Source organism: Schistocerca gregaria, chromosome 9 (genome assembly GCF_023897955.1).
Source record: "Schistocerca gregaria isolate iqSchGreg1 chromosome 9, iqSchGreg1.2, whole genome shotgun sequence".
Lineage (NCBI taxonomy): Eukaryota > Metazoa > Arthropoda > Insecta > Orthoptera > Acrididae > Schistocerca > Schistocerca gregaria.
In genome coordinates this window covers 24,002,305-24,028,195 of record NC_064928.1, presented here as the reverse complement: position 1 = coordinate 24,028,195, position 25,891 = coordinate 24,002,305, and the positions used below count along the sequence as shown (strand labels likewise).

Genomic DNA, 25,891 nt, shown 5'->3' with positions numbered 1-25,891 from the left:
AAGGTTTCTTCTCTTTTATACTCTACTGACACCTCGAGCTGTGTGTTAATTTACATTACGTTCATTCTGCAATGTTTTATGCTCATAGATTTTATCCTATCACACGTGGAGTGTCACGTGCTGTCCGGACTCATCTTTTGACTGTGTTTTGAAGACGTATTACTGATCATACGTTATTTGGATCGGATGCCCATTTGCCTTTTCATCCAAGGTTTTACCGTGGTGCGACATGTTTTTACGCGCCTTTTTCTTTGGAATTTGTGGCACATGAAGTATTAGTTTTGTCAGTTCATCACTTTACTGTCTACTTTGTTCGGTGGGTTTTGTTGACTACTAGTGCTTTTACTTACGTAGTTCTATTCTGTATGCAGATATGACGTTACGATTTACCCCCAGTGTATGAAACCCATCGTCATACAGTGAAAACAAAATAAACAGTTGGACTTTCGCTCATTTACCATCTCTGATTTTAAACTATATGACTGTCGTTCGTATTATGTACTATGCAATCTGTTCAACTGCTCTTCCAAGTCATTTGCTGTTTCTGACATAATTACAGCGTCATCAGCAAACTGTAAAGTTTTTATTTCTTCAGAGAATTAGTGGACAATATGCTGCTTGATATTTTATTGTAGTATATAATCTGTTTTCGGTAATATTTTCACCTGACTTTATTTGAATTTTGGGTTATCACACTGTTGTTTGAAGTCTGAGGGTATTTTTTCTGTTTCACATCTGGTTTACGAGGGGAAGTAGTTTTCTCATAGTTGACCCTTCCGAAAATATCAGTACATCTGAGGGAGTGTCGTCTGCTCTGGGTGCCTCGCTTCAACTTGTCTTTTCCTGTTCTGCCAAATTCTCTGGCAGTATTTTATCTCCCACTGCATCTTTATTTATTTCCTCCTTCCTCTCTGCTTATTTCCTTCATTTCGTTTGTATAGCCATTCTATATATTTCTTCCCCCTTTTAGTTTTCCTTCCTTCCCTCATTGTTTCCTTGCTGACTAAGTTGTTCATATTCATATGGTTGCTTCCCTCTATTCCAAGGGTCTCTTTAATTTTCATTTGGAGTGCATCTATCTTTTTGCTAGTAATTCGGGTTTGTACAGCATTGCTTGTCCTGAAACGGAGACTCCACAATATGGTCAAGTGCTGCACGAAACGAAATAATGGGAACTGTGCCTTATTGTCGCGTAACACAGAAAAAGGTAGCGATACCAACCCCTGCGTTTGTCTCTTCAAAGTCTGAAGCGAATTTCGCTGCAAATATCGGATGGTGATACTTAAGTTCAAATTCCGTGATAATCTTGAATGAGATCGATCTGTACTAGTGATATAACGAAATTAAATAATCTGCAAGGCGTTTACGGGAAAACCTTACTCCGTACCCGAATCATCTGACCGCTGGAGTCACATATAGAAATTGAAACGTATGCTAATAGTATTCGGATGAGAGAAGACGCACGCTAAAATTCTGTAGCTCCACGCATAAGCCAACTCTACAGCGAAAAGAGAAGAGGTTTAAACTGCACCTCAGACTGAATAAAGTTGGACGCAAAAAAAAAAAAAAAATAAAATAAAATAAAAAAAAAAATGAGAAGAATCTGAAAAAGGTACTCGGATGCAAATGTTTCGTCTCAGAGCTGCGCTAGACGTCTTCAGAGGTGATCCTGCATCGGATTACTCTGTCCTGTGCAATTCTGGACGAAGCGTAACGGAAGTTTTGCGGACGATGATTATACAACCCGGAAGACTCACGGGCAGCTAAGACCTCCGGTTGTGAAATCTTTCACTGTCTGGTCAAAAGTTGCTCTAGTCTAACGTGCCCTCATCAACACGACCCGGACTGCGGTCATGTATTTCTCCCCAGACCTTAACATTTCGGCAGCGCATACTGTGTGCCACAGGGTTGTGTAACAGCAAGAGTTCGTCTCAGCGGCAAAACTCGACGGCACCAGCGTGATGGAGTGCTGCCAGGCGGTGACAGTATCTAATCGTCACACCCTCAAATCTCACCGGCAGTGACCACAACTCTCATGTATCTCCCCGCAAGAGGTAGAGCCTGAATCGACTAAATGATCAACTACACAGAGATCCGGTATGGTCTAGTGGCTAGGATACCTGGCTTTCACCCAGGAGGCTCGGGTTCGATTCCCGGTACCGGAAAATTTTTATTTATAACTACAGTTTTCCGATAGAGCCAGTATGCTAACCAAATCCATACCGAATTTGGCAATTTACCGCCACTAAGTTTCCCGTGCTATTCTAGTGTAACCATTGCTTTGAGTGTTTTTTACCTTCCTCGTGTCCAATCGAGAGGTGTTCCCAACAGTGAGTACCTCAATATCATGACAGTTCTATCAAGGCAACAAATTAGTGTTCACGTGGTTATATATGCCTTTCCTTCTACCATGAATAGCTTCCTTAGTCTCCTTTACTATCGCTCGCCACTCGTATCAAACTAGCTATACGATTGCACCGTCCACTGCTTCCTAGTGTCTTGTTCTTCGTTCAATCTGACAAAATAGTTTTAATAATTCGCTATAATGGTAATTTTTTTTATCATGGTTTGTCTTTTATGTTAAAATATTTGTTCATGAGTGTTTTCCTTTGGATCCCACTTTGCTTAGCAAATAATGGCTAACGGTTGATACATTCGTCGATGTTTCTGTCAAGCTGATTTCATGTCCAGTGTATATTCCACCACGGTCTGGTTTTCAAGGCCCAACGTAAGATGCTTCCCCTTTTTGCTTCCCAACACTAGATTTAATAAGAAAATAGTTAACATACACATGATTTTAAAATGGATAGAAAACATTCACAATTCAAAATATGTAAAAAAATAACCCAACTAGTAATAAGTAAAAAGACCTTAAAATAACTTTTATTTCTCAATTGCTCTCTGTAACTAACTAGATCTTGCAATCAATGCTTTCTTCCAAACTGCTTCTGCCACATGTACAAATGTTGTACACCAAGACTCAGAAAACGCTAAACTCAAATCATAAACAGAGTAAGAAACTACTAACGAACTCAGTCTGACAGACACTCGAAAAATATAGACGACCAAAGGAAATAATTACTCGGACAATAACAGAAAAAAACCACTGAACAGATTGTCTTATCGGAACGAGTAATATGCAAACTGTTTTTGTAAAACGAAAATCTTTACTTTCTAGATAAAAGTTTATAAACGTTACAAAAGACGTGAACATACAATTAAGCAACCATACTGTGGCACTGCAGTTGAAGTCATTCTGATAAACTCAGAAAAAAAGGTGTACACATTAATCTATGTACATGCTTCCACAGAGAAATAATTCATAGATGGGAGCAACAAATAAAATTCGATCTGTCAATTTCATAATATTAGTTGGACTTTTAATTTTGAAAATACGTAGTAATTAATGTTAAAATGAAACAGAATTATAGCAGCCGACATGATAACATGTCGAATACTGAGAAATGACTTCAGGTTCTTAAGGCAAAATTAAATCGAGGAGAGAAAGCAAAGAATATACAGACGATGAGGCAATATGGAAATTGGAATTATAACAATATTTATTCGCATATGAAAAGATGCTGGTTAAAATTCTGTGACCACTTTAAAAGGATGGAACCAACAAGGTTACCCAGACAGATTTCGAATTTTTACGAGACTCAGTACAGCTGGAACTGAAGCAAAAAATGGGCCTGTGTTGTAAAACAAGATACAAAGTAAGCAGAAATAATATGAGCTGATAATATGAACGACAAAAAATTTAGAAAAGGAAAGATGGAAATCAAATACATAGTAATGTTAATCCTTGTTTGCGTTTACTTTAATATAGATACATTTTATAGATGACATCTTGGGTTGTGGGGTGTTCTGCCGGATATCAGCGTCGTACTTGCACGATATTTCGGTCACGTAGCTCGTTACCTTCATCAGGTACGACCTGGGACTACTCTACGAGCGGACCTGGTGCAGTATTTATGCCTTTGGCCTTCCCCCTTCGCCAGGCGCTCACTGTGCGGTCCGCGCCCGTTCGCTGCGATCTTCTGGAGCACTGCCGTTCCCTTTTCCGTCCGCTGCAGTCCTGGATGTTCTCTTTGCGACCCGCTCCCGGGTGTTCCATCTTCGGTCTGGAATCCCGCCTGTGATACCACGCATTGCCCTCGTGGTCCTCTCCCCTCACTGTGATCTGCTGAAGCGTTGCAGTTCCATTTTCGGTCCTCTGCGGCTCTAGATGTTCCCTCTGCGGTCCGCGCCCGTTCGCTGCGATCTTCTGGAGCATTGCCGTTCCCTTTTCCGTCCTGGATGTTCTCTTTGCGGCCCGCTCCCGGGTGTTCCATCTTCGGTCTGGAATCCCGCCTGTGATACCACGCATTGCCCTCGTGGTCCTCTCCCCTCACTGTGATCTGCTGGAGCGTTGCAGTTCCATTTTCGGTCCTCTGCGGCTCTAGATGTTCCCTCTGCGGTCCGCGCCCGTTCGCTGCGATCTTCTGGAGCATTGCCGTTCCCTTTTCCGTCCGCTGCAGTCCTGGATGTTCTCTTTGCGGCCCGCTCCCGGGTGTTCCATCTTCGGTCTGGAATCCCGCCTGTGATACCACGCATTGCCCTCGTGGTCCTCTCCCCTCACTGTGATCTGCTGGAGCGTTGCAGTTCCATTTTCGGTCCTCTGCGGCTCTAGATGTTCCCTCTGCGGTCCGCGCCCGTTCGCTGCGATCTTCTGGAGCATTGCCGTTCCCTTTTCCGTCCTGGATGTTCTCTTTGCGACCCGCTCCCGGGTGTTCCATCTTCGGTCTGGAATCCCGCCTGTGATACCACGCATTGCCCTCGTGGTCCTCTCCCCTCACTGTGATCTGCTGGAGCGTTGCAGTTCCATTTTCGGTCCTCTGCGGCTCTAGATGTTCCCTCTGCGGTCCGCGCCCGTTCGCTGCGATCTTCTGGAGCATTGCCGTTCCCTTTTCCGTCCTGGATGTTCTCTTTGCGGCCCGCTCCCGGGTGTTCCATCTTCGGTCTGGAATCCCGCCTGTGATACCACGCATTGCCCTCGTGGTCCTCTCCCCTCACTGTGATCTGCTGGAGCGTTGCAGTTCCATTTTCGGTCCTCTGCGGCTCTAGATGTTCCCTCTGCGGTCCGCGCCCGTTCGCTGCGATCTTCTGGAGCATTGCCGTTCCCTTTTCCGTCCTGGATGTTCTCTTTGCGACCCGCTCCCGGGTGTTCCATCTTCGGTCTGGAATCCCGCCTGTGATACCACGCATTGCCCTCGTGGTCCTCTCCCCTCACTGTGATCTGCTGGAGCGTTGCAGTTCCATTTTCGGTCCTCTGCGGCTCTAGATGTTCCCTCTGCGGTCCGCGCCCGTTCGCTGCGATCTTCTGGAGCATTGCCGTTCCCTTTTCCGTCCTGGATGTTCTCTTTGCGACCCGCTCCCGGGTGTTCCGTCTTCGGTCTGGAATCCCGCCTGTGATACCACGCATTGCCCTCGTGGTCCTCTCCCCTCACTGTGATCTGCTGGAGCGTTGCAGTTCCATTTTCGGTCCTCTGCGGCTCTAGATGTTCCCTCTGCGGTCCGCGCCCGTTCGCTGCGATCTTCTGGAGCATTGCCGTTCCCTTTTCCGTCCTGGATGTTCTCTTTGCGACCCGCTCCCGGGTGTTCCATCTTCGGTGTGGAATCCCGCCTGTGATACCACGCATTGCCCTCGTGGTCCTCTCCCCTCACTGTGATCTGCTGGAGCGTTGCAGTTCCATTTTCGGTCCTCTGCGGCTCTAGATGTTCCCTCTGCGGTCCGCGCCCGTTCGCTGCGATCTTCTGGAGCATTGCCGTTCCCTTTTCCGTCCTGGATGTTCTCTTTGCGGCCCGCTCCCGGGTGTTCCATCTTCGGTCTGGAATCCCGCCTGTGATACCACGCATTGCCCTCGTGGTCCTCTCCCCTCACTGTGATCTGCTGGAGCGTTGCAGTTCCATTTTCGGTCCTCTGCGGCTCTAGATGTTCCCTCTGCGGTCCGCGCCCGTTCGCTGCGATCTTCTGGAGCATTGCCGTTCCCTTTTCCGTCCTGGATGTTCTCTTTGCGACCCGCTCCCGGGTGTTCCATCTTCGGTCTGGAATCCCGCCTGTGATACCACGCATTGCCCTCGTGGTCCTCTCCCCTCACTGTGATCTGCTGGAGCGTTGCAGTTCCATTTTCGGTCCTCTGCGGCTCTAGATGTTCCCTCTGCGGTCCGCGCCCATTCGCTGCGATCTTCTGGAGCATTGCCGTTCCCTTTTCCGTCCTGGATGTTCTCTTTGCGACCCGCTCCCGGGTGTTCCATCTTCGGTCTGGAATCCCGCCTGTGATACCACGCATTGCCCTCGTGGTCCTCTCCCCTCACTGTGATCTGCTGGAGCGTTGCAGTTCCATTTTCGGTCCTCTGCGGCTCTAGATGTTCCCTCTGCGGTCCGCGCCCATTCGCTGCGATCTTCTGGAGCATTGCCGTTCCCTTTTCCGTCCTGGATGTTCTCTTTGCGACCCGCTCCCGGGTGTTCCATCTTCGGTCTGGAATCCCGCCTGTGATACCACGCATTGCCCTCGTGGTCCTCTCCCCTCACTGTGATCTGCTGGAGCGTTGCAGTTCCATTTTCGGTCCTCTGCGGCTCTAGATGTTCCCTCTGCGGTCCGCGCCCGTTCGCTGCGATCTTCTGGAGCATTGCCGTTCCCTTTTCCGTCCTGGATGTTCTCTTTACGACCCGCTCCCGGGTGTTCCGTCTTCGGTCTGGAATCCCGCCTGTGATACCACGCATTGCCCTCGTGGTCCTCTCCCCTCACTGTGATCTGCTGGAGCGTTGCAGTTCCATTTTCGGTCCTCTGCGGCTCTAGGTGTTCCCTCTGCGGTCCGCGCCCGTTCGCTGCGATCTTCTGGAGCATTGCCGTTCCCTTTTCCGTCCTGGATGTTCTCTTTGCGACCCGCTCCCGGGTGTTCCATCTTCGGTCTGGAATCCCGCCTGTGATACCACGCATTGCCCTCGTGGTCCTCTCCCCTCACTGTGATCTGCTGGAGCGTTGCAGTTCCATTTTCGGTCCTCTGCGGCTCTAGATGTTCCCTCTGCGGTCCGCGCCCGTTCGCTGCGATCTTCTGGAGCATTGCCGTTCCCTTTTCCGTCCTGGATGTTCTCTTTGCGACCCGCTCCCGGGTGTTCCATCTTCGGTCTGGAATCCCGCCTGTGATACCACGCATTGCCCTCGTGGTCCTCTCCCCTCACTGTGATCTGCTGGAGCGTTGCAGTTCCATTTTCGGTCCTCTGCGGCTCTAGGTGTTCCCTCTGCGGTCCGCGCCCGTCAGTCCCGACCCTGCGCGGTCCATCTTCGGTCTGGTGCGCCCGGAACTCTGTATGGGGATCGTTCTCGGTGTCCGCGCCTTCGGTTCTTCTATTTGTGGGGTGCTGCAGCTGTCCCCGTTGCTTCTTCAGAGGGAGCGCCTGGAGAAGGGACAAGGCCACACGCATAAATACTGGACCACGTCTACTCGAGGAGTAGTCTCAGGTCGCACCTGATGAAGGTAACGAGCTACGCTACCCAAATATCGTGCAAGTACGACACTGATATCCGGCAGAACACCTGACATCCCAAGATGTTATTAGGTCGCTGGGAAAGCCCTAAGAATTACATTTTATGGATGTTAAAAAACCTTGCATACCTCGTACCAGAATTTTTTACAAGTATGTGTTACTTTATAAACTCTAGTCTTTTAAATGTCAGTTATTTTTTTCCTTCTTCTCGTATTCCGACGTTTTCAGGTCAGACTATCTATTACACACGACGTCCTCAATCGCTCTGTCCAGTCACATTAATGTGTGCGCCTGACAAAAGCGTGAACAACCACGTTTTGCAGTGTGTACTGCTCCGAGACGTGCAGGAAGAGGGTCAGTGAGATTGAAAGTTACCCTGGCAAGGGACGCGACAATGAAAATTAACCTGTGGTGCTGACTATGTAAAATGATTGAGAATGTAGTAAAATTTACTAACAACATTTAAAAAAAAAGACATAAATTATGGTTACTGATTGAATACAGTAAACGACTAACAGTTGGGTTAAGAGAACAATGGACAAGGATCATGGGTGGGAGAAGCGAGTCAAGTGCTCTGGCCCTAAAAATGTGGATAACGCAATCTGAATTGATCCTGCAGCGATGTAACTTGCAGCTGGCGAGATGTGTGCGCCGGAGGCGAGGCGTAAGGCGACACCTGTGAATCGATCACGGCCACGAAAGGAATACCAAATCTCACAGTCTGGCGATCAGGCAGACGCATCGCAGAACCCTAAAATCGCGGTAGATTTCAGTGTGTGACACACCCATTCGCTGGTCGTACTGAGGACCAATTTGGCTCACATATACAATATCAATGTCAAGACTGGTAAACCGAAACCAATAAGAGTGCCTGACAGCTGTGGCCCTGGAAATCGATACATCTGTACCATTCTTATGATCTGAAGTACTCTTCCCTTTGCTATCACAGTATTCCACGTCAAATCCATACCTTCCTTACGACTGCACATAATCACTTCCTTTGCAGATGTTGGAACACACACACATACTTTATAAGACTGATGCTCAAGGTGAACGTGTCATGCATCCCCTACTACTAAGTATAATACTTCGCCAATAAGTAATTACTATTGCTGACCGAAAATCAGCGATGTCTCACAAGTTCTTCCTGCGAGTGCTATCACTGCGTCGTAGAAAGAGAGGCGTAATCGTCTCACAAACCGCCAGATGTTAAACAAACACTATCACAGCGACCATATTACTATCACAAGCGGTCGTGGTTCTACAGCTGCACACAAGTATCCATGTTAAAAGCTACACTGGCTTTATAAATTGAGGTATGGTTCTAGCTCCGAATGAACTGATTTTTGCAGACTTATACCACGACGGTGATCGCCGGAGTGTATATTATACCAACAGTGCAATTACACGTCACCGACGATGTATCCTTGTGATAAAACCATGAAATTTATAAAGTGATTCTGCTAAGGAACGTGCTATGAAACTGGTATTTGCAACTCCCTCAAGCTGTCACTAGATATTTCTCCAGTATACGTAACACATTCTGTCTCGATGCCATGTCAGAGGTTCTGAGATATATCCACTAGGTTATAGGCGAATATTGACTGAGAAGGATCACAAACAGTAGATGCTGTGCTGATTGAGGTTGGAAGAAATGTACACTAGCTTTTCAGACCTCTAATGTTACGCTCTCCCATAGAAATGCCGTCTGCGGTTTGGAATCAGGTCTTTCCATTCAACCACATACCTGTGTTGGATCCTATGGAGAAGTACTTTAATGATTACAGCCACTAGTGAATCCTATTTCTGACACTCTCATATCTCGAAAGGAGTCACCTTTTTCGAACCTGTGTGTTACAATAAAATTCCAACGTGGCTTTTTAGGCAGTCCCTATGCCTCTTGCAACAGCTGCCATTCCTGCAGCTTCGCGCACGTGATCATTCCAATTCAAGTCGGAACTGAGCAGAAGTCGGGGAGAGCTATATCCACAACCTTCTGCAACCCGTGTAGAAACAGAGTGGCCTCAGTTAGTGCGACAGGACAGTGCTTTGACCATTAGGTGCAAATGGGAACAAGTTGTAGCTCCGCCAACAGTGTACCAAGTGTAAGGTCAGCGCCAAATGAAGCCTGTTTCTTCAACTCTAGGTAGTACAAAAGACAGTACGGGATCTGGGGGGAGGACGAGTATTTTGCTGGTGCACTGTGGTGCGTCCCGAAACTACATACAGGTGCTGCTGTCCAAAGCAGATCCGCATCCCCTATGGCCCATTCACGTCTATCAGCCCAACATTTTACCATCGTTATTCTGTACCACACAACAAAGAAAAAATACGAAGTATATGAGCTTCACAAGCTGTATATTGAGCAAGCAGTAAAGGAAACAAAAGAAAAACTCGGAGTAGCAATTAAAATCCACGGAGAAGAAATAAAAACTTTGAAGGTTCGCCGATGACGTTGTAATTCTGTCAGAGACAGCAAAGGACCTGGAAGAGCAGTTGAATGGAATGATCAGTGTCTTGAAAGGAGGATATAACATTAACATGAGCAAAAGCAAAACGAGGATAATGGAATGTAGTCGAATAAAATCGGATGATGCTGTGGGAATTAGATTAGGAAATGATACGCTTAAAGTAGTAAAGGAGTTTTGCTATTTGGGGAGCAAAATAACTGATGATGTTCGAAGTAGAGAGGATATGAAATGTAGACTGGCAATGGCAAGGAAAGCGTTTCTGAAGAAGAAAAATTTTTTAACAACGAGTATAGAATTAAATGTCAGGAAGTCGGTTCTGAAAGTATTTGTATGGAGTGTAGCCATGTATGGAAGTGAAACATGGACGATGAATAGTTTGGACAAGAAGAGAATAGAAGCTTTCGAAATGTGGTGCTACAGAAGAATGGTAAAGATTAGATGGGTATATCACATAACTAATGAGGAGGAATTGAATAGGATTGGGAAGAGGAGTTTGTGGTACAACTTGACTAGAACAAGGAATCGGTTGGTAGGACACATTCTGAGGCATCAAGGGATCACCAATTTAGTATTCTGCAATAACAACCTCCGCCTAACTATGAAACGTCCCCTTAGAAAAATTTTACACGACTGTGCTTAAACTGACACACAATATCTTTAGCGCAACGCAATCTGACTTCCAAAAATCCCTACGAAAGAATGGCCCTGACTAGCATTAATCTATACCTTTCACAAATCACTTACCTCAGAAAAAATCTTCGTTACTCGAGCTACTGCAATACAGCGAGCGCCACTACTGCCAGCTAAATAAAAGATTCAAACTACTGAAGGCACTAACTACTGATAGGTATAGTTAGCAAATGAAAGATTTTAATAGAGAACAAACAGTGTATTTACCTTAATAGTCAAAAAATATATGATAGTTCATGACATCCAGTCTTACAAATTACAAAACTCCGCCATCTCTCTCCCCACATCCACCACTGCTGGGGGCTCACCTCCAACTGCGCAACGCTACGCGCTGTTAGCATCCAGCTGCCGCTGCCCAACACTACAATGGCAGACAACAATGCAAACTAAACACAGACTGCGCACAGCACAGCCAGTGATTTTTCATACCGAGCGCTAAGCGGCGTTACCAATAAAAAAACCTAAATAGCCTAATTACATAGCCCCCATGCTCCCCACAAAAAATTTTTACAAATTGTTTTGGGCAGTGGCCAATAATGATTTGATAAAATTTTTCATAATTACTATAACAAAGATATCAAATGCACACACTTATTGATACAATGTTGGTCAGAAGCTAAAATTTTCTCACAGTCCATACAGACAGTCCTGATCGTTCATCACAGTAAAATTGCAGTGTTTTTTTTTCTAAGTCTGAGCAATAAAAGAAATTGGACTTGGAAGTAGTGGATTTCTAAGCAGTCTTGAAGAAGTAGTGTTGTCCTTCCAACGAAAGACATTGCTGACTCTTGACATGCAGACAGGTAATGGGCCACAACAGAGCAAACCCACAGCAGAGTCAGTCCAAGTTTTGAAGAATATTGGTAGGTATGTCGTCACAGAATAGGCCCATTGTAGTCCTGGTAGAGATTACGGTATTGCTGGGCCACCAGAGGTGCAGACCCATTGCAGTCCTTGTAGAAATAATGGTATTGGTGGGTCATCAAAGGTGTAGACCCACTGAAGTCCTTGTAGAGACAGACTGCAGCCATCTGTTGCGAATGTGCAGGCGCACAATCACCATTGAAGAGTCTTGTAGATAATATAGCAAGTCCATAACCACCACTTGTGCACTCACAAAAATTGTTTTTGAAATGTTCTTAGAACCAGCAATGCTGTTATCCAGTCCCTTACTGAATTATTAACACACGTGCAAACACTATCAGTCCCTACTTCTCACATATTGTCCATATACTATGACCAACAGAAACGTGTGCAGTGAAATGTAATTTACAAGTTACTTAATTTGATGAGCTGGTGTCAATTACAATTTTATAACGTAAGAATGCAATAACAAAGGTACAAAATACATCTTTAAAGAACATAACAATACAGATAACATTTGCAGTAGTACAGGCTTTACAAAAGAATCGAAATAGCAAATACATCAGTGTTACAAAAATTACGACATAAGTACATACATAAAAGATCAGAATAACTTTTGAAACATCAACTTCACACATGAGCATTAAAACAAAACACAATAAATAATGTCTGAACATATTTACAAAGAAAATAACACAGTATTTGAAAAATTCTACAACATAAATCTTATTAGCTAAACACATAAAGGCAGGAAAAAGACAAATACACAAGGGTACGTAAACACATAGAGGGATAACACAAAAGGAAATGACAGGGTTTGTTTTACTGCAGTATTTTGCATAGAGATCTCCCTTAGATCATCATTATTCCCAAAAAGTCCTATCTAAACCTGCTTTCTGTATTCTGTTCACATCCTCTTTCAAAAATAGTTTTTCTCCACTGTACACTACTTTTTTGGCTAAACCATTTTCTTATAGCTTCTCAATGCTTTTCTTCCAATTCATCATAGTTAGTTTCTTATATAGTCTACCCCCTCTTAAGCTAACTTACAGCTACTGAGCTGAGATGCTAAACTAAGGGACGAGGCAATGCAGCAGCGCAAAACAATTTATACAAACAACAATGAAATAAAATGGAAGTTGTCAAAGAAGCAGCAATATTAAAACTAATATAAGGCAATGCGCAGCAAACAAGGAAAAATAAATCCGTAGTAAAACTGAGTAACACAGTCAAATTCAGTAACATTATGCCTGGTAAACAGCCGCAGCAAATGCTATAACATATTCCTAAACATGACAAAGCTCAATCAGAAAAAATGTTACACTAAAGACAACAATGCAGATAAGGACAATGTCTATTCACATCTTAATGTCTATGCAATTAAAGTGGTGGACCACAACTTATTCTGTGAAATAAATTACCAAGTACTTGAAAAGAAAATTGTGTATGCAGTTCCTGATACTAGTCCCTTCTTTTTGTTCTTTCCTTTCCAAGTGCTCCTTTTTTTTTTTTTTTTTTTTTTATTATTTAACAGATCTGTTGACAGAAAGTTTTCACATTAGCAAATTCATTTACTTTTATTTTATAAAACCAATGCTGCAACACAGCTGGAAAACAGATATCAAATGAAATAAGCATTTATGTAAAAAGCATAAAAATATCATTCAATAGTGATGTGGCATTTCATAAGTTAGTAGAAATTCTCTCAATTCTCGTAGAAAGACGTTTGTTATAAGCAGGTGTCAGATGTAAGTATCTTTCTCAGTAATGAGCGTGTCGTATTTGCGATGCTTTCTACAAAGGAATGTCAATAGAAAGGATAATGGCATACTTTTTTTTTCACCTGTGCCTCTGAAAGGCACACACTAATGGCTTTCTTTTGTCAGGTGGTTGTCGCGCAGATGGGTGTCCACGACGCATTACGTGCAGGTGGTCACTTAACTGTCTTATCGAAATATTTACGACACCAGTTTCTGCTACAGTGGCAGTCTCATATAAAAAATTCACAGGTCAAGAATTTGCGTTACACATCTGTAGAAATAAAATCCTATTGATATAACAGTGTCCGAAAAATTTTCGTCGGCATTGTAATACATTCACGCATTTACATACATTTCATGACTCTTAAAGTGCGATTCTTGGTTTCCATCAACCTTTTTCACAAACCAGAGTCCCTAACCTCTACGCATTATTTCTTACCTCATTCGTCGACACTTCTTCAATATTCCATCATAACAGATAAGTAGCATAATCAAATAACTCATATAGCATCAGCTTATTGATCATAAACATACCGCAACAGCATAATACACATAGTCAAATTCTCAAAATCGTCGTAGCTTCCTCCAATAATTTCAAAACCTAAAAAAAATTCTCTGCTCATGTCAAAAGTGTCATCTACCTCAAACGCACTTTAAAAATCATGATCCCATACCAAATATGTCATTCAAAGCTCTCATAGTATCACAATGGTTCCGAAAAAATGTGAACAGTTCACAAAGTACAGACAAATACAATTTCGTAAGTGTGAAGTTATCCAACGGTGTAATTACGTAAACATCTGTCACTGATGAAGTAAAAAAAATGTTTGTTTCCCTGTTAAATAACCAGGTAGCTGTGTAATTCTGTGTTGGAGAAATATGGTACCGATGTGTAAAGTTGTATAAGAAAATACCATATTAGCTAGGGCTCCTTGTGCTTGCCACACACATGGTACACAAAGTAAGCGTGTACCCCCCTGAGGATTAATGTAATTATATCCTCAGGTGTTACAGATTACAGCAATGGAATGAAATGTATCACGGAGAACTTCCTTTGTAATTCAAGTATGTTGAAAAATAAATAGTTTAATGCGTGTCCTGTAGCGCTAAATGTGCGTCTTCCTGTAAGACAATCTCTGTGGAAGTGTCGTAGTTATTGTCCTCCGAAAGCTAAGTTCTGCAGAAGTCAATGTACTTACCTCATGATAAACGAAATTGAAATGCTTTGCGTATAGATATCTTAGTTATTACGCTTATTGCCATGATGAAGTAAGTACTGTACTGTACATATTGTTGTGCTACAGAAAAGGCTGTCTCATTGTAGCTATACCACAAAGTTACTACTAAACCATGTTTTACTTTCCAGAATAATACAGAAAAACTGTGCAGATATAAAACAGATAAACTGCAAAAGCAACATTGTAAATTGTCACTCATTAGTAGCGTCGTGATAAAATCGTATAGCTGTCACATAAACTAACCATTGAGTCATCTGGTATCTCACAGAAAGTACTTTAAATCCAGAATTTATTTTCAAGTAAACCAAAATGTTGCATTAAAATCTCATTAGCAATACTGGTAAATGTTCTAAGTATGTGAGCCTTATAGTCGTTTCGTAATTGTGCAACTAACAAGCTAGAATGTACACACGCAATAACACTGTGATGTCTGTTCACTATAACAATGCACTCGTAAATACTGTCTAAATATGTTCCGTAGTGTCTAGACTGGATAGTAAACTTCAAACATTGTTGCATGTTAACAGTTTCTCAGTGTGACAAAGCATACTAGAAATGTGAAGTGAAATATTTTATGGCAAAGACAAAGTTAAAAAGCAGATTATCTTTCAATAAACGGTTTTACATGTGAAATGTGGTGCCATCATTTACCCTTTCTAGTTCGCAGAGTTTTAACTTCAAAGCAATTATCATGTTGTGTACGTCGGTAAAGAATACTGGAATTTTTCTCAAGGTTAGCGCCTATGTTATTTTTCTCTGAGCCAGCCGGCGCACGCGGCTGCCTGCGGTGCGAGTCATTTTCTGTCTCTTTGTTGGCGCGCGCCGTTATTGGGATTAGGAGACCTAACTTCTACAAATTCACCTTGTCGAGAGGGCCCTGCTCTGTTTGAATCCCGCCAGTTCTGCTGTAATTCAGGTCTGTCGTTACGATCATATCGTGTGTCGCCATGTCGGTAGATTCCATAGTTTCTTTCTTGTCGGTCACGTGGTGGAGAATTTCTCCTCTCTGAATCGTAACTGCGCGCTGGACCGTTGCGTCGTAAGTTATTCCGTCTCCCTTGATAATAATTATTTTGGTTTCCATATTGTCTGTTTCTCTGATTGTCTCTGTGATAGTCATTACCGCGGAGAGGTGATCTTTCCCTGTAATAATTACTACTCTGCCAACGGTTGTCATATGGGTGGTGTCCGTTTTGGTCACGATTTACGTTGTACGAATAGCCTTGTCGTGTATTATTTCTGTCATCGCGGAATTGTGACAAGTGTGACCTGTAATTGTTGTGTTCCTGTTTTCGCGTTCCGTGATTGTCAGTGTCAATTTCCAGTTCTTGTAACAGTACCTGAAAAGCTTCAATGTCGTCTTTGCATCGTCCTGCTAAAATAATCTGTCGTAAATGTTCAGGTAATTTGATTAAGCAAATGCGGGTGAGTTCTGAGGGGCTGTATGGGTTTGAAAGATACTGATTCTTATGTAACATGTCTTCAAAATATTTGACAAGACTAGAAAATTCAGATTGTTCGAAATGTTTCATCATTATGATGCTATGTTTTACTCGGTCTTGTGTGGCTTTGGACCAATATGCTGAGAGGAAGGCATGGTAAAATTCTCCTTCACTGTGGCAATCGTGAATGACCGATCGCATTCTTACAGCTGGTTCATTCTCTAAATAGCCACACATAAATTCTAATCTGTGCTCTAGTGACCAGTTGGGAGGAAAACAATGAGAGAATTGATGGAGCCACGCTTGTGGATGAATGTCGTTGCCAGAATTCTTAAATGTTTTGAATTTACGTGTAGTAATGAACAGCTTATAGTCAAAATCATCGTGTCGGCGGGTTGCATATCGGTCATTGTTACGTCGTTTCGGCGGTTCCATCTCAAAATTCGGTGTACTTTGCCAATTACTTTCATGATTTCCGAAATGCCCTGTGTTATTATTTTGTGGCTTTTCCGTATTTATAAGTCCCTCTTCCCGTGTTGGAGCGCGACTGTCCTTTGAAATACGTAATTGTTGTATTACCTGTGTCAGCTGATCTTGCACTTCCCGGATTTCTCTTTGGTGTTGTGTATTAATTTGATTCTGATTTTGTTTGAATTTCTTAATTTGTTCGCACTCTTCTGTATCATTCAGATCATCATCTACCTTTGTAGATAAGTTAGTGAACTGATCTGAAAGTTCGGCTACTTTCTCCGATAGTGAACACATTTCCTCAGTGTGTTTTTCTGAACCAAGTTTCAGAGTGTCCATTTGAGTTGAAATCGAATCTACTGTGACCTTTAAGTTTTCCTGAGTTCTTGCAAGTTGCGTAACTGAGTCGGTGGATGCAACTGAGTCCATTTTAGCTTGCAAGGTGTCGTGATTTTCACGAACAACAGTTTGCAATTCTTTTATGGCTGCTTCGTGATTCTGTAATGCATTTTCATGCCGCGAAAACATAGGTTGAAAATGCTCACAAATTTGTGTTTTTACGTCATTACAGATTTTTTGCCATTTCGATTCAATGTTATGTAACTCAGTAGTTAAATCTTCACGTGTTTGTTCAAGTGTGGTGTCTAACTTCCGAAGATTTTGTTCCATTGTGTCTAACTTTTGAAGATTCTGTCCCATTTGTTTCTGATTTTGTTCAAGCGTTGTGTCTAACTTTTGAAGATTTTGTTCCATTGTGTCTAACTTTAGAAGCTTTTGCTGTGTTTGTCTCTGATTTTGTTCCATTGTGTCTAACTTTTGAAGATTTTGTTCCATTGTATCTAACTTTTGAAGCTTTTGTCCCATTTGTTGCATTAATTGTAATAACAATGCACTGGTGTCTGAAACATGTTCCTTATTGCTATTCGGCAATGCATTTGAACCGGCAATATTCGCAGTTTGAAAAACAGAAAGTGTGTCTTGACTTATTTGAGAAAACGGTGAGGACGCTAAATCTGAATCTACAGTATTTGCAAGATTGTGTCCTGTCATTTCGGAATCCTGAGGCGAGCTGTTGCCGACCGATCGATCGATAACGCTTCCCTGTTCACTAATTGTTTCACTGCCTACACCATTATTTGCAACCCGCTCCATTTCCCTATGCGCTATTACCAAATTACTACTTTGAACATTAGTGAATTCATTACATGGTGACGTTAACACACTGCTTTCGTCTTCACTGTCATTTCTCAGTTTACTTTGGAGCCTAGTATTACGTTTCTCACACGCCATTATTGTCACAATATTTCACACGACAACACAAAAAAGAACAATTTGAAAAGCAAAAGAGAACACATTAACATATCACTGAAAATAATATCTAGTTAATTGCAAGCGCAGCTGCGAAATACTTGGTGCAACTCTACATGCATGCCACAACTGTTATACTGTACAACAATGAAAGACTACAACTACAAAGGAAATTCTCTTTATGATTACGCACTAGCAATAAACAAAGGCTACACTAACTACACAAACTACAAGGAAAAAAAACAGAAGATTCCAGTGAGGTATCCTGGCAGGGTCGCCATATGAAACGTCGCCTTAGAAAAATTTTACATGACTGTGCTTAAACTGACACACAATATCTTTAGCGCAACGCAATCTGACTTCCAAAAATCCCTACGAAAGAATGGCCCTGACTAGCATTAATCTATACCTTTCACAAATCACTTACCTCAGAAAAAATCTTCGTTACTCGAGCTACTGCAATACAGCGAGGGCCACTACTGCCAGCTAAATAAAAGATTCAAACTACTGAAGGCACTAACTACTGATAGGTATAGTTAGCAAATGAAAGATTTTAGTAGAGAACAAACAGTGTATTTATCTTAATAGTCAAAAAATATATGATAGTTCATGACATCCAGTCTTACAAATTACAAAACTCCGCCATCTCTCTCCCCACGTCCACCACTGCTGGGGGCTCACCTCCAACTGTGCAACGCTACGCGCTGTTAGCATCCAGCTGCCGCTGCCCAACACTACAATGGCAGACAACAATGCAAACTAAACACAGACTGCGCACAGCACAGCCAGTGATTTTTCATACCGAGCGCTAAGCGGCGTTACCAATAAAAAAACCTAAATAGCCTAATTACAACTATTAGTTTTTGCCCGTATATAGGCACTTCCGAAAGTGATGTTTATTCCTTAATCATAAGTAGGTAATTTAAGAAATACCATCCTATGAAGCCCCTTTAATTGTACCGTGAATGACCTCTACGCTAACAGTATGTTCAGATAGATCTATTACACGAAACTAACATTTTATATCAGTTTTTTTTTCATTATGTGAAATGAGTCCTTGCTCATCAGGGAGGTCTGAGAACTCCTTCAAAACACCAACTGTAAAATCTGTGTATCTGGAATTTACGCTGTTAACACAAATGTGACAGACAATTTGTTGTTTGCTGAGTTGTGCTCAAAACTTTATTCTTTTAAGGTTGTGTTATATGTGGAAGTTCCCTCACAATGACCAATCCGCTATAAAAATATCTTATCACTCATCCGAAAGTACCGATAAAAGAAATGGGGTTAAGTATTATTCAGTTTGTGTTTGTATGTCTGTGATAACGATGTATAACTACTGCACAATGAATATTCCATTCCACTTCGCCAGTTGCGAAAATATCTCAGGAATCGAAAATTTTGAGACAAACTGATTCAGTATTTTTTCGACTTGGGAAACAAATGCAACTGCATACGAGTGGTTCCACCTTAGTTTAATTTTTATTAACATATGCTTACAATACATAACTGAAGCCAGGCCCTGGTTCCCAGTTGTCTCTGTGGCAATTTATGGCCGATCTTCTTCTTCGCTTGGTGTCACTTGGAAATCTAAACAACGTGAAAACCAATTTTGCCATGGTTGATGCAGTTCACAGCCAAGTAACACCAATATTTACAATGAATTTTTCAACGCATTTAATTCCAACTCTCCACTTGCAGCCTGACTCGTATGTAAACAAGTATGAGAATCCTACACTTTGGGGAAAACATGGCGGACAGTTTACGTGAAGCTATAGGAGTATAATGGCAAGCTGCTTGAACTGGCGTGTGCGATGATGTGATTGACTGAGTTCAATAGTAATTAACTCGGAAACAGGACAACATATCCAATCTTTTTCTTAACAAGTATTTCCCATCAAAACCTCCCCTGCAACACCCTTACAATCTATTCAGACTGTATAAGAACGCAAATATGTAAATGTGTTTAAAGGTAAATTATTTCAACAGTCAAAATGTCAGAATTATAGGTCGAGAAAAGTAATTTTCTGTGTTATTTGGCACTTGGCAAGAAAACAACATACAAAGGGTACACCAGAAAGGGCCTGGTTACTGTTTGCTACGTACGTTCTATTGTCTGAGGTGTTTGAAATTATATACTTTCTCGAGCAAATACATGCACTTGTTTGTCAAAAATTTGGACGACGTTTTTCATTTCTTTTAGGTCTCGCGAATGTAAAGAATTAACCACGCGAGATTTGTCAACAATGTCAATTATGAATTTTGGTTCGCCCATTAATAAAATCTCTTACTACTGCTTGTCCTGACATTTTGTTAGTACACTACTGGCTATTAAAATCGCCACACCAAGAAGAAATGCAGATGATAAACGGGTATTTATTAGACAAATATATTTACTAGAACTGACAATTCATTATATTTTCATCCAATTTGGGTGCATAGATCCTGAGAAATCAGAACCCAGAACAACCACCTCTGGCCGTAATAACGGCCTTGATACGCATGGGCATTGAGTCAAACAGAGCTTGGATGGCGTATACTGGTACAGTTGCCCATGCAGCTTCAACACGATACCACAGTTCATCAATAGTAGTGACTGGCGTATTGTGACGAGCCAGTTGCTCGGCCACCACTGACCAGACGTTTTCAGTTGGTGAGAGATCTGGAGAATGTGCTGGCCAGGGCAGCAGTCGAACATTTTCTGTATCCAGAAAGGCCCGTACAGGACCTGCAACTTGCGGTCGTGCATTATCCTGCTGGAATGTAGGGTTTCGCAGGGATCGAATGAAGGGTAGAGGCACGGGTCGTAACACATCTGAAATGTAACGTCCACTGTTCAAAGTGCTGTCAATGCGAACAAGAGGTGACCGAGACGTGTAACCAATGGCACCCCATCCCATCATGCCGGGTGATACGCCAGTATGGCGATGACGAATACACGCTTGCAATGTGCGTTCACCGCTATGTCGCCAAACACAGATGCGACCATCATGATGCTGTAAACAGAACCTGGATTCATCCGAAAAAATGACGTTTTGCCATTCGTGCACCCAGGTTCATCGTTGAGTACATCATCGCAGGCGCTCCTATCTGTCAAGCGTAACTGCATCCATGGTCTCTGCGTTGATAGTCCATGCTGCTGAAAACGTCGTTGAACTGTTCGTGCAGATGGTTGTTGTCTTGTAAACGTCCCCATCTGTTGACTCAGGGATCGAGACGTGGCTGCACGATCCGTTATAGCCATGCGGATAAGATGCCTGTCATCTCGACTGCTAGTGATACGAGGCCGTTGGGATCCAGCACGGCGTACTGTATTACCCTTTTGGACCCACCGATTCCATATTCTGCCAACAGCCATTGGATCTGGACCAACGCGAGCTGCAATGTCGCGATACGATAAACCGCAACCGTGATAGGCTACAATCCGACCTTTATCAAAGTCGGAAACGTGGTGGTACGGATTTCTCCTCCTTACACGAGGCATAACAACAACGTGTCACCAGGCAACTACTGTTTGTGTACGAGAAATTAGTTGGAAACTATCCTCACGTCAGCACGTTGTAGGTGTCGCCACCGGCGCCAACCTTGTGTGAATGCTGTGAAAATGTAATCATTTGCATATAACAGCGTCTTGTTCCTCTCGGTTAAATTTCGCTTCTGTAGCACGTCATCTTCGTAGTGCAGCAATTTTAATGGCCAGTAGAGTATATTTCGATTTTTCGTAAAAGGGATAGTGGCTCATAACCTCACTCTGACCGTTCAAGTACCAAATTGCAAACAGATCTCGTAGCAGATGCAATTCCGCTGGTGACGACCGAGTGAGGTGGCGCAGTGGTTAGAAAACTGGACCGACATTCGGAAGGACGATGGTTCAAACCCGCTTCCGGCCACCGTGATTTAGGTTTTCCGTGATTTCCCTAAATTGCTTCAGGCAAATGCCGGCTGTTTTCCTTCACCATCACTCCCTAATCCGAGCTTGTACTCCGTCTCTAATGACCTCACAGTAGAAGGGACGATAAACACTAGTCTGACGTGTAAACGAAAACGACCACTCGTGACTGGTCCGAGCACGGGGCTCACAACCCGAACCACGTGCCACTGTTAAGCACTAATGAAGGACTGGGTCCCTTACTTCGATTGCACATAATTGACTAAGGTCAATCCAACACATTTATTTCAAATAACATAAATGAAGTTACATTTGAATCTGTCTGACATTAAACAGGAATAAAAAAACTCAATATCAACTTATTTAGTGCGTGGAGTTCGAGTTAAGTCAATAAACATATAAACTAAACAATTCTCCATAATTCAAAAGAAACAGAAAAAGAAAATTGAATCAATACACCCCACTGACAAATATCCAAAAAACCTTACAATACTACTCAAAAGAATACACTGAAGTGGGGAGCAATCATTCACCCGACAGAACACTTCAAAATGAGTTCAATAACACAGATGCGTGCCCCAGAAAACTGCAAGACATTACATACACTTCATTTGACGAATAACAATCACTAATATTACGCCATTCCTGTTTGAATTGCAGTGTTCCCAAGAAACAGGCGCTTATTCTGAAAGAACAACTTTTTTGAATAGGTTTAAATCACAGCATTAAGGAATTCCAAAAGATGTCCAATCGAACCCCCCTCTCCTTTCAGTTGAGGCGCAAATCTTTCCCCTTTTCTAGGCGGAGGCTGAGCCAGAAACACAGAATGCTACAAAGACACAGTTTTGCTGCGAAATCTTACAGGACACCCAGAAGCAGTAACAGACGAGGGGTCGCCACCCACACATAACACAGGCTAAGAGTCAGGCTGGGAGCACATCCTACGAGAACTTGTTCACACTATGCTCACCACAAACTGTAGACATTCCAGCCGAACATCCGCTTGCGGTGGCTGCCAGAAGGACGAAGCAACTGGCAGGCCAACACCGTGCTTCTGACACAGGCACCTCAATTTGTACAAACATCTCGGCCAACACCAACTCCGGACTCCCCTCTCACTGCCAGGCTTGGCACAGTTTATATGAAATGCCTTCCACGATTAGCAAACAGCCCCAGCGTAGCAGACGTCACACGTGTGCTTACAATTACTGCTGAGCGACAACTCCGCCAGTCCCACCGGCCGCCCCGAACTGACTGCCTCTCGCCGTCCCGCGCGCCCCAGCCGAAAACCAAAGATGCTCATGCCCGGGGACGCGCCAAAGATAACAAGCCGATGGCTGATGATCGACCAGCGATGCGGCTCAGTGACAGGCAAGAGTCGGTACAGGGACAAAGCGCGACTGGCACTGCAGTAGACTCACTGGTCTCGACCAGTCAGCTGAGACAAGGAAGCTGATCGTCCGAAAGGGGCTTAGGCTCACCTCAGCCAAAGAGCGGGCGGGCAGAACGCGCCGTGGTCGTCCGTCGTCAACAGAGCAGGGGCAGACTGCAGAGCTGTAGTTGTCGGGAGCCGCCGGTTGCGAGTGGATCGGCAACCCGTAGGCGTGAGTAATAAGTAGTTCCGACGAATCTGTAACAGAAGACGCCGCAGTGCTGAAGTGAATGCTGCCAGTGCAGTGCATACCACCGAGGAGTCACCGACGCCGGAATTAAGCTTTACAGAGAGGCTGACCAGAAGCAGTGGAAGTGTGGCAGCTGCGGCGGAAGCAGCATAATCGATGAGAACATGTAAGGCGACTTATGTGGGTCTCCCATCGAGAGCAGGCTGCGGGGCCATTGGTTGACCTTACTTGGACTGCGGACGACAGCACTAGCTCAACCGATGCCCCAGCTCTGGGCTGGCACGCGATGGGTTCGGGATTTCCTCAGAATGGTGTGGATTTCCTGGAACTTTGCTGCTGTTAGTTTAGCATGCTGTCCCCAGCAAGCGAGGACTCATTCGCATAGAAATAACTAATGTTACCACACACATTAGATGTACAATTTCACAACAGATGCTTGACCCTGATTAAGGAAAAGTGCGAAGTTATTCACATGAGTACTAAAAGAAATCAGCTAAATTTCGATTACACGATAAGTCACACAAATCTTAGGGCTGTAAATTTAACTAAATACTTAGGGATTACAGTCACAAATAACCTCAATTGGAACTATCACACAGATAATATAGTGGGTAGAGCAAACCAAAGACTACGATTCATTGGTAGAACACTTAGAAAGTGCAACAGGTCTACTAAAGAGACTGCTTACACCACGCTTGTCCGCTCTATTCTGGAGTATTGCTGTACGGTGTGGAATCCGCATCAGGAGGGACTGACGGATGACATCGAAAAAGTACAAAGAAGGTCAGCTCGTTTTGTATTATCGCGAAATAGGGGAGATAGTGTCACAGACATGATACGTGAACTGGACTGGCAATAATTAAAAGAAGCGCGTTTTTCGTTGTGACGGGATCTTGTCATGAAATTTCGATCACCAGTTTTCTCCTCTGATTTCGAAAACATTCTGTTGGCACCCACTTACATATGGAGTACTGATCATCACGATGAAATAAGAGGAATCAGGGCTCGAGCAGAAAAGTTTAAGTGCTCGTTTTTGCCGCGTGCCGTTCGAGAGTGGAACGGTAGAGAGCTTGAAGGTGGCTCATTGAACTCTCTGCCAGGCACTTTATTGTGAATATCAGAGTAATCACGTACATGCAGATGTAGATGTAGATCTTTCCCTTCACGTAGCCTCTTCTCATATTAGCTCACCTTTAATTATACAAATGGAGAGTTCAATGGGAGTCGTGATGTCACGGTAATTGTATGAACTGATTTCTCTTCCTCTTTTTAACCTCTTGTACTCTAACATGGTTCTGAGAACATTCATTTGCTTTATGGCAAACTTCGTAAGTGAGGAGTGCTGTGATTTGAGTCGCATTGGAATGAGCCACTGAGACCCATGCGTGGGAACATAGGGAGAAGAAATAGCAGAGCTTCCTTGCCACAGGATGGAAGTAGCTTTGCAGCGTAGAGAGCAGGCAGATTAGCCATTGTCCATTTATAGGGTGATCTGCAGGTGGCTGAGATAAAAAAAAAATCTTCAGTCCAGAAGGCGGAACGCTGTAAATGGATCGCAGGTCCTAGAAGCTCGTTAAGTGACATACTTGGGATGACAAATATTTCCTCACTTTAAAAAAAAATGGCTCTGAGCACTATGGGACTTAACATCTGAGGTCATCAGTCCCCTAGAACTTAGAACTACTTAAACCTGACTAACCTAAGGACATCACACACATCCATGCCCGAGGCAGGATTCGAACCTGCGGCCGTAGCGGTCGCGCGGTTCCAGGCTGAAGCGTCTAGAACCGCTCGGCCATAGCGGCCGACTTTCCTGACTTTCTCAAAAACTTGACAAACAGCACTGACATACTTAATGCACGGATGCAGCAGCAGAGTCGGCTAATAGCCTCACAGCACGCTTTTTAAAATTTCATGGAACGTGTAATGTGATGCTAGCTGGTGACTGAATAAGAACCATCTGGGGTGTTAGTATTGATGTCAAGAGGACGTATCCCTCGTTGTAAAGAAATCTGATTCACTGGGCTGTTGACGTTTCGTGGTGTCTGGAAGTGAAACATCGTACACGAAACAACTGCGTCATTGGCAAGCTCTAATATGTTGTGAGAGAACTGGTGGGTGTATTTGGTTGTTGGGAAGACAGCAGCAAGCTGCATGTTAGAGACTTGGAAAGGTAACGATGCAGAAAAGGAGGAGTTGCGAGGTACATGCACCTTCAATTCTCGGAGTCACTGTGTGTCTACTCTTGTCACAGTACACTGAATATTATGGTAAGTATCGTTTGCAGCTGTGGTATATTAGGATAAGTGAGAATATTGTAGTTCAGTTGCTCATATTTGTTAGTGCTTCTTCGGATCTTTAGGATTCTTGAAGATGGTTCCACACGAATAGTCACTGTGATCGTCTTAGTCAGGCTACTGTACTTATATCCGAGAGTTGTGCAACTCCATCTCTTTCAGTAACTTTGCCAATTCAGAGCTTTAGTTTACAGTTCTCTAGTAAGGTACATCGCTGTGAAGTTCTTGTCCACATAACTGTGTTTTGTTGCATTTTTATTCTTGTGTCCTCTATAATACGCCATAGTGTTGCTTAAATCTTGTGTTTATTA

The 25,891-nt window shown here is 43.3% G+C and overlaps 1 non-coding gene across 1 annotated transcript; it reads left to right on the top strand.

The window, feature by feature from the left end:
• The first annotated feature begins 2,093 nt into the window (after positions 1–2,093).
• On the top strand, positions 2,094–2,165 carry Trnae-uuc (transfer RNA glutamic acid (anticodon UUC)). The gene has a single exon. It is a non-coding gene; the product is annotated as a tRNA-Glu (tRNA).
• The last annotated feature ends 23,726 nt before the right edge of the window (positions 2,166–25,891 follow it).